The 9,335-nt window shown below is 48.3% G+C and overlaps 1 long non-coding RNA gene across 3 annotated transcripts; it reads left to right on the top strand.

Moving 5' to 3' along the window:
* Positions 1 to 366: 366 nt before the first annotated feature.
* Positions 367 to 5,654, top strand: LOC105476142 (uncharacterized). Of its 3 annotated transcripts, none has more exons than XR_011611211.1 (6): positions 367 to 505; positions 2,243 to 2,349; positions 4,387 to 4,569; positions 4,806 to 4,942; positions 5,153 to 5,339; positions 5,582 to 5,654. It is a non-coding gene; the product is annotated as an uncharacterized lncRNA (long non-coding RNA). The 3 variants fall into 3 exon arrangements; XR_011611210.1 differs by having other exon boundaries at positions 4,360 to 4,569; XR_011611212.1 differs by lacking the exon at positions 4,806 to 4,942 and having other exon boundaries at positions 4,360 to 4,569.
* Positions 5,655 to 9,335: the final 3,681 nt, after the last annotated feature.

Genomic DNA, 9,335 nt, shown 5'->3' with positions numbered 1-9,335 from the left:
CCAGGGACCACCCTGGGAACCCCAGGCACCTGTACCCACCTCACTCACTGCCTCTGACCAGGCACAGGAGCCAAGTTCCATGCACCAAGGATGGAAGAGAAAGCCTGGGAGATGTTGTCTCAGCAGAATTTCTGTCTTAGAGGCCGGACCTCTCTGGCTATGACGCCCCAGCAACTTTTATAAAAAGTTACCTCAGTGCTGTGCTGCTCTCAGAGCTGCTGGGATCAAAAGAACAGCTTTACTCAGGGGGAAAAGACGAGGGACCAAAATTGTCAGGATATGTACAGCCAGTTGGACAGCGCAGCTCTGCTGAGCCGGATATTTGGGTTTGGTTTTGTTGCGCCTTTTTTTTTCCTTGCTGAGATGCTTGGAGGAGGTACTGGGGGGTGTGGACAGCGCCGCTCGGCAGGAGGAGGGAAGGAGAGGCCGCGGCTTCCTGTGAAAGAGCCGGCAGAAACCACCTACATTGATAACAGGTCCCGAGTTCAGACTCCTGCCTTAGCAGGTAAGTCGGACAGGAAAATAATCATTCCCCTTAGTAATGGGCTCTCCACCCTCTAGGACTATTCAGGTATCTGACTGCTGCTCCAGTATGTCTCCACGGGCCACAGGTACACGTGCCATCCACGTGCACAGACTGCAGGAGACCCAGGCGTCTGCCCTCCCACCTGCGGCTGCCACACGGAGTGACGTGGGACTCACGCCTCCTGCGAGGCGTGTCGTGAAGGCACCTGCCTGGGGACCGAGTCTGCACACAAGTCAGGAGCCCTGTCCCCAGATGCAGACAAGGGTCTTCTCTGGACAGACATGGCCCCAGAAGGAAGTTGTCCTCCCTAAGGGTGAGAGGGAAATGGACCAAGCCCCTGCTTCTTTGTGACAGATTCCTTGTAGGGATGGCAGTATTGAACAATGATGTTAATAATAAAGTTATCATTACATATATCGCAATTAATAAAGCAATTTATATTTATTAGGCACCTGCTATGTGCATAGTACTCTGTATGCAATATGAAAAAAACAGCATAGCACGGCCAACCTATAATCTATAACACATTAAAGCCATCCTCAAAATGCCCTCAATTCATTCCTACTTATCCACTCATGGACTCCACATCTGATGGCATCACCTATTTGACTCCAGCACTGAGCTAGACACCTCCAGAGATGCTAAGACAAGGCAGATAGATTTTCTAGCCTTATAGGGAATACATTCTGGTTTATTGACTCAAATTATGACGCACAAAAAGCCATTGTGGGTGCCCAGAGAAGGGCGTGACTACTGAGCGGTGTCTGGGGGTGTTCAGTAGGAGTTGGACAGCTGGAAAGGGGAGAAGAGAGTGTTCTAAGGGAAGAGGACAGTATTATCATCGCATTGCGAGGGGCATTGCAAACACAGTAACAAATAACCGGCCATAAAGGACAAAATGTGATAAATGCCAAATGAGTGTTTCTGATGGTAAATGCCAGAAAATTTGGAGAAGAACGCCTGTTTGAACTGGGTGATCAGGAAAGACTACACGAAGAAGGGGAGGTCACAAGGAGTAACCTGCGGAAAGGGGAGCATATTCCAGAAGAGGACAAGGTCAACGAGGGCCAAATTTTAGGACACGTTGGGACCGTGACCACAGAGTTAGGAGTTTAATCTTGGATTAAATCTGTCACTTCCATCACAGTCCTTAGCAACAGGATCATGATTTCCTGCTTATGTTTTGACAATTGCATCCTCTATGCCTGCCCTAGTTCTTGGTGCATATTCAGTATTCAATAAGTATTTGTTGGATAGATGAAGGGAGAGATGGATGGATACATGTCATTCTTTATAGACATCACTTTTAATGGTCCCATAGTATTTTATTATAAGGATATAGCATGATGGAACATACTGAACAATAATACCGTTGTTCAACCATAGTTCTTGGACAATTCTTGTTTGTTAATTCATTTGTTGCTGTATTTCCCACTAAACTATGAATTCCATGAAGAGCAGGAACCACACACATTTTATTCACCAGTGTGTCCCCAACATCTAATGCAGTGTTTAGAACACAACAGATCTTGGTATTTATGGAATAAATTATTTAAAGAAGGCATGAACATTTGGATTGTTTTCAACATACTGCCTTTATAAATAACACTGTGATAAACATTCTTGTGGATGAATCTCAAAAAGATAGGAGAATTATTTAATCCAATTGTCTGAACATATATAAAGGTTTCAACATGTGTATTCATCTTGTTTTAGTTAAAGGCAGTGATTTATTCTTCCATCAGCAATTGACATTTGAGAAGACTACTAGTAGTCCTCAACGCTTTGAAACCAATTACATCTTTTAAACCTTTGCTCATATGGTACGTAACAATAGTTTCTCATTTTTAACACATTTGTTTCTGGAAAGAATGAACATTTTTACTATGTTTCTTAGTCCTTGGCATTTCAAATTATATATATATATATATAATCTTTTGTCCATTTTCCTATTGAGGTCTGCCGTAGTCCATTTTGTGTTGCTATAAAGGAATACCTGAGACTGGGTAATTTGAAAATACAATAGGCTTATTTGGCTTAGGGTTCTGCGGGCTGGAAGATCGGGCATCTGGAGAGGGCCTCAGGCTGCTTCCACTCATGGCAGAGGTGAAGGGGAACTGGAGTACAGGGATCACGTGGAGAGAGAGGAGGTAAAAGAGACAGGGAAGGTACCAGGCTCTTCCTAACAACCAGCTCTGCCAGGAACTAACAGGGGGATGACTCACTTGACCCAGGGAGGGCTATAATCTATTTATGAGGAATCTGCCCTCCTGACTCAAACACCTTTCACTGGGCCCCACCTCCCAAGACCCCCACAGTACAAATTAAATTTCAACATGAGATTTGGAGAGGTCAAACACCCAAACTATAGCAGGCCCTTAATGTTTCTCTTATGAATATAAGTAAGAACCCTTCACATAATTTATTATTTGTCTTTGACAGTTGTAACCTTTGCCTTTTCATTGTAGGATCCTTTTGATGTACTGATGTTTTTAAAAAATATATAGCCAAATCTGTTGTAAATAAATATCCAGAAGTCACAAGGAACTTAAACAAATTAACAAGCAAAAAACAAGCAACCCCATTTAAAAATGGGCAAAGGACATGAAGAGACACTTCTCAAAAGAAGCCATACGCACAGCCAACAAGCATATGAAAATATGCTCAACATCACTAATCATTCCATCACTTTCATGCCTAGAATGCCCTTTACACCTAGAGGCAAGCATTGACTTAAATTTTCTCTTCTAATTTTAATATGTTTTTTCCCCTATGTCCCCTTTGCTTTGTGGTATGAATTTGGGTCCTAAACTGTCTATTTTTTCACAAAGAAAAAGCCATTTTTCCTATTGATATGTATTCAGGGACCCCTCCCTCCTACTGAGCTGCCATCCTGCCTGTATATAGGGTGGTTATTCGGGTGACCCTCAATAGATCTCCCACCTCTCTGAACAGTGGCACTATCATGGTCAGTAATTATTTACGATATGTTCTGCCATATGTTTAAGCAAGTCCCCTCACTCAACTCCTCTGTCATAATTCTTAGCTATTTTCACCTATATATAATTTCTAGATAAACTTAAAATTTATTTTTTCAAGTCTTTTCGTCCTCCAAAAAAAAAAAAAAAAAACGGTTTAAGGAAAAGTTAAACTTCTAAGTTAGTGTTGGAAGAACCAACATCTTCACAATCTCCAGTTTTCTCCTTTCCTGCTGTGATTCAGGCTCTCCCTGCATGTGCTGAGCGGTGTCTGGGTGGGACATGTGGGTCATGGGGGAGCACTCGGCCTTGCCTTCCCAGCAGGGTTTTTACCGCTGGGGGAAGAATATGCCCATGCTGGCTTTGAGGGCTCCCTGAAGCTGTGGGGTTCTCTGACAGAGCCGCGAGGATGAGATCCATACAGCAATTATTCAGCTAATTTACAATCCGAGTGAACATTTTGATCTGAATTAATTTGGTAAATTGGGCCAAAATGAAGATGAGAAGCAAGATGTAGGGAGTAGCAACATTCTGGCATAATTTTTTAAAATAAAGAAAGAAAGACACCCATACACACGAACCCTAATCTCAGCCTGCTGGTGCGTCACTGGCACACCCAGAAGCACCCCCTGCCCTCTCCAGGCCTGTTTCGCATTTGTCAGGTGACGAGTTTAAACCAGGTGGTCCCGAAATCCCTTTTTTCTCTGAGTTTTCACCAGCCAATTTGCAAACTATCATGTCTGCATTTGCTTACTGACTAGCAGATTCTGGGAGGCCTCATTCACTGGCCCAGTTGTATAACTCCAGTTATATAATACACAATCTGAGTTCTGCATTACTCTCTGTGGCTCTAAGGTCGAACCGAATATCCTGGACTTGCAGGAGATGAGACACCTGTTAAGACATTGGATCGGCTTCCTGGGGCTTTTTCCCGACACTGAAGTACAAGCTGGAGAAAGAGGGAGGAGTCGAAACAGTCTCCTGCTGGCTTCGGGTCTCTGGGATCAAGGCTGGATAACAAGGGCCCTCGCCATGGACGCCGCAGGGAGGCCGGTGGCCTTTCAGGTGAGCCTGCACGCCCTGACACAGCCTCGCTGCAGGCCCGTGGGGACGTCCGGGGAAAGGGTCCTCACTGCTGCAGAGGCGAACTCTAATTCTGAGGCCCCCAAGCATCCAAGCAGACAAGACAATGCAGAGGGCCCACCAAGTACAGTACTGGATGAAGGAAATAGAATCACAGACCACCCTGCAAGGCTCAATTGTACAGACCTAAGGGAGCTCCATAGACTCTCATCCCACAGGTGGAGAGCCTGGCGGAGATGTCGTAGGAAGAGGAAAGGTGCAGTCAGACAAGTCTCCACTCACCGCTCACCAGCTGTGCAACACTGGGCACATCGTTCTTCTTCCCTGAGCCTCCGTTTCTTCACTTATAAAACGGGTATTATTAACTAAATGAGTTCGCAGAGGTAAAGTGCCTCACACGTGGAAGGTAGTCAATACGTGTTATTTTCTTCCTTTTTTTTTTTCCAAGCCAGACACAGAGATAAACCAGAAAGAGATATGGTCCAAAAACAATGTCAAATCCCAGCTCCCCCACCTCCTAGCAATGTAAATTTGATCCTCTCTTGAACCTTCCTTTCTTCACCAGCGAATGAGAAAAATAATACCAACAGCGAATAAGCAATCGGTGGTCGTGAACGTTCTTTATCAACTCAAAGTGTCGTGAAGAGGCAAGCGAAGACTCTCATTGTTAAAGAACGGAGGAGAGGAGAACCTGCCTACGGATCCCACGGACACCGCAGCTGCTGTGTGGCTGCGTGCGGGGTGACTTCACAGTAATTAGTGTCCAGTTCCCGTCATCAGAGCGGATCCAGCAGGCTGCCTGGCCTGGGAGCGGAGCCACTCTCTGCTGATCTAATGACGCTAACCTTCCCCGGGGCGCTCTCCATCACCGGGCAGCGGGCAGACCAGCTATTTTCTGGTTTGGCTTTGCCTCTCACAGCTGGGCAGCCGCCTCTGGGCTGGAACCAGGGGACTCTTGTGGGTTGGTTTTTTTCACTGCAATGTTATTTTCTAGGAAAATAGGAGCAGAGGTGGAAGATGCACTCCCTGACTCTCTGAACAACAGTTAAACGTAGATGACATGTCCCTTGGGTCTCTGGGTCTTGCATCTGTCATTCCCCCTGCATAGGACTCCTGTGCCCAGGCCCCCTCCATATAGCTCCTCCTTGAAGACTCAGTTCCAGTCTCCTCACAAAGTTGCTGTATCGCATGGTCTCTCCATTTCCCGTCATCTTCCGTGGTCCCTCCGTTTCCCGTCCTCTTCCGTGGTCCCTCCGTTTCCCGTCCTCTTCCGTGGTCCCTCCGTTTCCCGTCCTCTTCCGTGGTCTCTCCGTTTCCCGTCCTCTTCCACACGTGACGGGAGCTCCCGCGGGGCAGGGACTGGATTTTGCCCCTGTTTGGGCCTCCAGTGCTTGGCTCATAGTAACCGCTCAGTTGAAAACAAATTCCAGCAGATCCAAGCTCCACTGGATGTCCGTGTGCTGAGGACCTAGGTAGAGTGTCTGGGACTCGCTTTGGGAACGAAAACAGAGCAGGAGGGAGCGAACCTACGGGCACCCACCTCACCTTGGGAGGACCAAGGCCCTGCTTGGGCCAGAAAATTCCTGCATTTTGAGTTCTACTTACGGTGACCATGTTTTCTAGACCAAAATTTGGAAAATGGTGTCCTGTTTAAGGAAGGAATCCATTTTATTGAAATGAATACAATCATGAGACGTCAACAGAGCCTTCTAAATGCAGCACCCGTAGCTCCACCACGAGGAAAAGGCGTTTCCGTGGAGCGGGGGGGGCAGACGGCAAACTTCCCGGTGCTCTGAGTCGGGCTGTAAAGCGACCTTCAGCAAAACCGATACAGGGTCGCAGGTTAACATCCTGTGAGGGACCCAGGTCCTCACCACCAGCCGGGGTCCAAGCAACTGTGGAACCCTCCCCCACGGCAGCCACGAGGTCCACAGGCTCCTTCGCAGCCCCTTCCCTGTGCCCCACGGGCTCCACAGAGAGAAGAAGTTTGCTTTTTCACCTCCCTAAGGCCCCGCTCAGTCGGCTGGACATGAGTTCCACCCACTGAAGGCCCCCGGAGAGGCTCCCCAGCATTTGAGCTCCGCGTAAGACCCAGGGAGTGGAGGGCACCACGGACAGTGGCCTGGATGTGCCTCCTTCCTTTCCTTCTACAAAGAGAAAGCCCTGGCTTCCTGCCTCTAAGAAATAACACTGCTCCCTTCCGAATTCTGCTTGGGGTTTATTTCTTCATAAAGCTTTAATTAAGAAGGAAAAGTATATGATCTTCCTGCATCAGTTAATCCTGCTGTGAGGACCTGTATTTACCTAGGAGGGGCTCAGGAGAGTGCAGGGAGCTTCTGGCTCCGAGCAGGACACTTCCCTGTCCCTGTTGAAGTGCTGGGTGCAGGGAGGCCAGGGAGGAGAATGTCCACTGCCCCTGCAGACCTGACCCAGCATGCCGGGGAGGACCCGCCCTGCCCCACCCAGCAGGACCCCAGGCCAGCAGACACCCAGGAAAGGGAAGGTGCCTGGGCCTCGCCCTCAGAATGTTTGCCTTGGAGTGTGAGGTCCGCACACCTAAAGATGCTCTTGCCTCATGAGAGGCTGGGATAGTGGGGATAGGGGGACCTGCAGGCCCAATACGCTGTGGACACTGTGGACCTGCAGCAGCTTATGCTCATCCTCCCATGGGAGCCCCCGTCTCTGTTTGCTGCTCAGCACTCATTTCCTCGCGTTTACTGTGACCTTTCCACAGACTAGGAAACTTCAGTCCCTATGGCAGGTGCTGTTTCACAGCTGCCTGGCCTTCCTGCAACCGCTGCCTGCCTGGCTGACCTTCTCCTGGGTGCCTCTGTGCCAAGCTGTCCCCACCTGCCAAGATTTTAGCCTACCCCAACTTTCCCCGGCACTGGCCGTCCATCTGGCTGACTTCCCTGTTGCTGAAACCTGCCCTGATAACCTCCCTGCAACTCTCGGTCTCCCGATCCCACCGTCGCCAGGCACTCCAGCTGCCAAATGAACCTGAGGTCTAAGGGATGTTGGTTCCAGAGTCTGCCCAGTTCCCTTTGAATGTTATCAAGCCCAGCACTGCCTAATTTACCTTAGGATCAAGATTCTTTATCACAGTGATGCTAAACTAATTCACTGCAGAATTACTGAGAAGTAACTAAGTTTAGACCCAGCCATGCATGCAAATCACAGGCATTTAGAAGCAGCAAGAATCTCAGACCCAGCTCATCCACCCCACCCACCTCATTTCAGAGTTAAAAAGATTCCAGCTCAGAGACGGGTAATGATTGCCAGTGGTCACACAGCAAGTCAATCACTTATGAAAGCAATATTGATTTCTCTGCACCCAACTGATGGTCTAGGTACAGTCCTGCTGAGAGACAGAAATAGGACTCAATGGCAGGTGTGAAGTCCAGGGCTCAGCGCAGGAAAATGAACATGTGCCAATGACTAGCTTCTCTGGCCCCTCCAAGTTGGTGTTGATGGGACTTGGGTCCCAAGACATAAAAGAAAGGTTCTGAAAACATTTGGTCCACGCCGCTGCCTCCAGCCATGTCTGTATCATCACCACATCTTTGGCAATCCTGTTTCTATTCTCTTTCTCACTTACTCAACTAAACACTAACATGGTCCAACTAAATGTCACCAATGGACCTATAAACTAAGGCAAATCAGGTCTAGGTTCTCGAATTCCTCACCACCCACAGAATGTGGGTCTGAGGACAAGTTTGGGAGAGAAATATGCTTCTGTCGGCAACCTCAGCTTCCTGCCTCGTCCTCCCTGCAGAGCTGAGCTCCCAGGGAGGAGGGAGGACAACAGGCCCAGCCAAAGAAACAGCATGAGAGGAGCCTCAGGGCCCCAGTGCCTGATGGCTGTGCTGAACTAATTGGGTTGTAGGAGGAGGAGAAATCTGAAGCCCCACATGACAGAAGGTTCCAGCTCAATCTGTGGCTTGCGCTGAAGAGTAAATGACACGTAATTCAGTTAAAGGAGAAGGAAGCAAACCTCATCACAACAGCTGAAAACACGAAAACAACAAATAAACAGCTGCTTTGAACCAGCAACAAGGAGGCCAATTTGATCTCTGCAGAAAGAAAAGTGCCGTCTTGCATGTGTGTGAGTGTGCACGAGCGAGCGGGCGTGTGTGTGTGCAGGGAGGGGCGGCACACTCCAAGAAGCTGCAGCTGCAAGCAGCTGAGAGAACAGCATCAACCGAGTTCTTGGAACAATCTGTGAGATTAGAGCTATGCCATTCACGGCACACAGAGGCGGGTCCCAAGATTCGGTTCTCAGGCGGTCCCCACTCACAATCCCCCACCACACTCATTCTCCACCTGTTGCAGCCTGGCCACAGGGGGAAATATTTGGACTCTAACTACCAAGTGTACTGTTCTTGAACGTGAGCCACATACCCACCAGCCACTGGTGAATGTGAGACAAATAACACAGGTACTTCCCCTGCAGTGTGGAGGCAAACAACCTCGAAGAACCACAGATGGCCAACACAAAATAGGATTCCAGATCCCTCCCCAGGGTTAGCGATGAGAACCCACTAGGGCCCAATGAGTCAGTGTTTTAGTAGTAACCTCAGGTGATTCCTTTGCACACAAGGGGCGAGGTGACATGTTGTCTCTAAGAGCCTCAGTTAGCTATTGCCATAATAATTCTGCATGACTGGATTAAGAAAATGTGGCACATATACACCATGGAATACTATGCAGCCATAAAAAAGGATGAGTTTGTGTCCTTTGTAAGGACA

The sequence above is a fragment of the Macaca nemestrina genome, chromosome 12 (genome assembly GCF_043159975.1).
Source record: "Macaca nemestrina isolate mMacNem1 chromosome 12, mMacNem.hap1, whole genome shotgun sequence".
NCBI classification, from domain to species: Eukaryota; Metazoa; Chordata; class Mammalia; order Primates; family Cercopithecidae; genus Macaca; species Macaca nemestrina.
The sequence above is the reverse complement of the archived record's forward strand: the minus strand, read 5'-3'. Positions and strand labels throughout refer to the sequence as shown.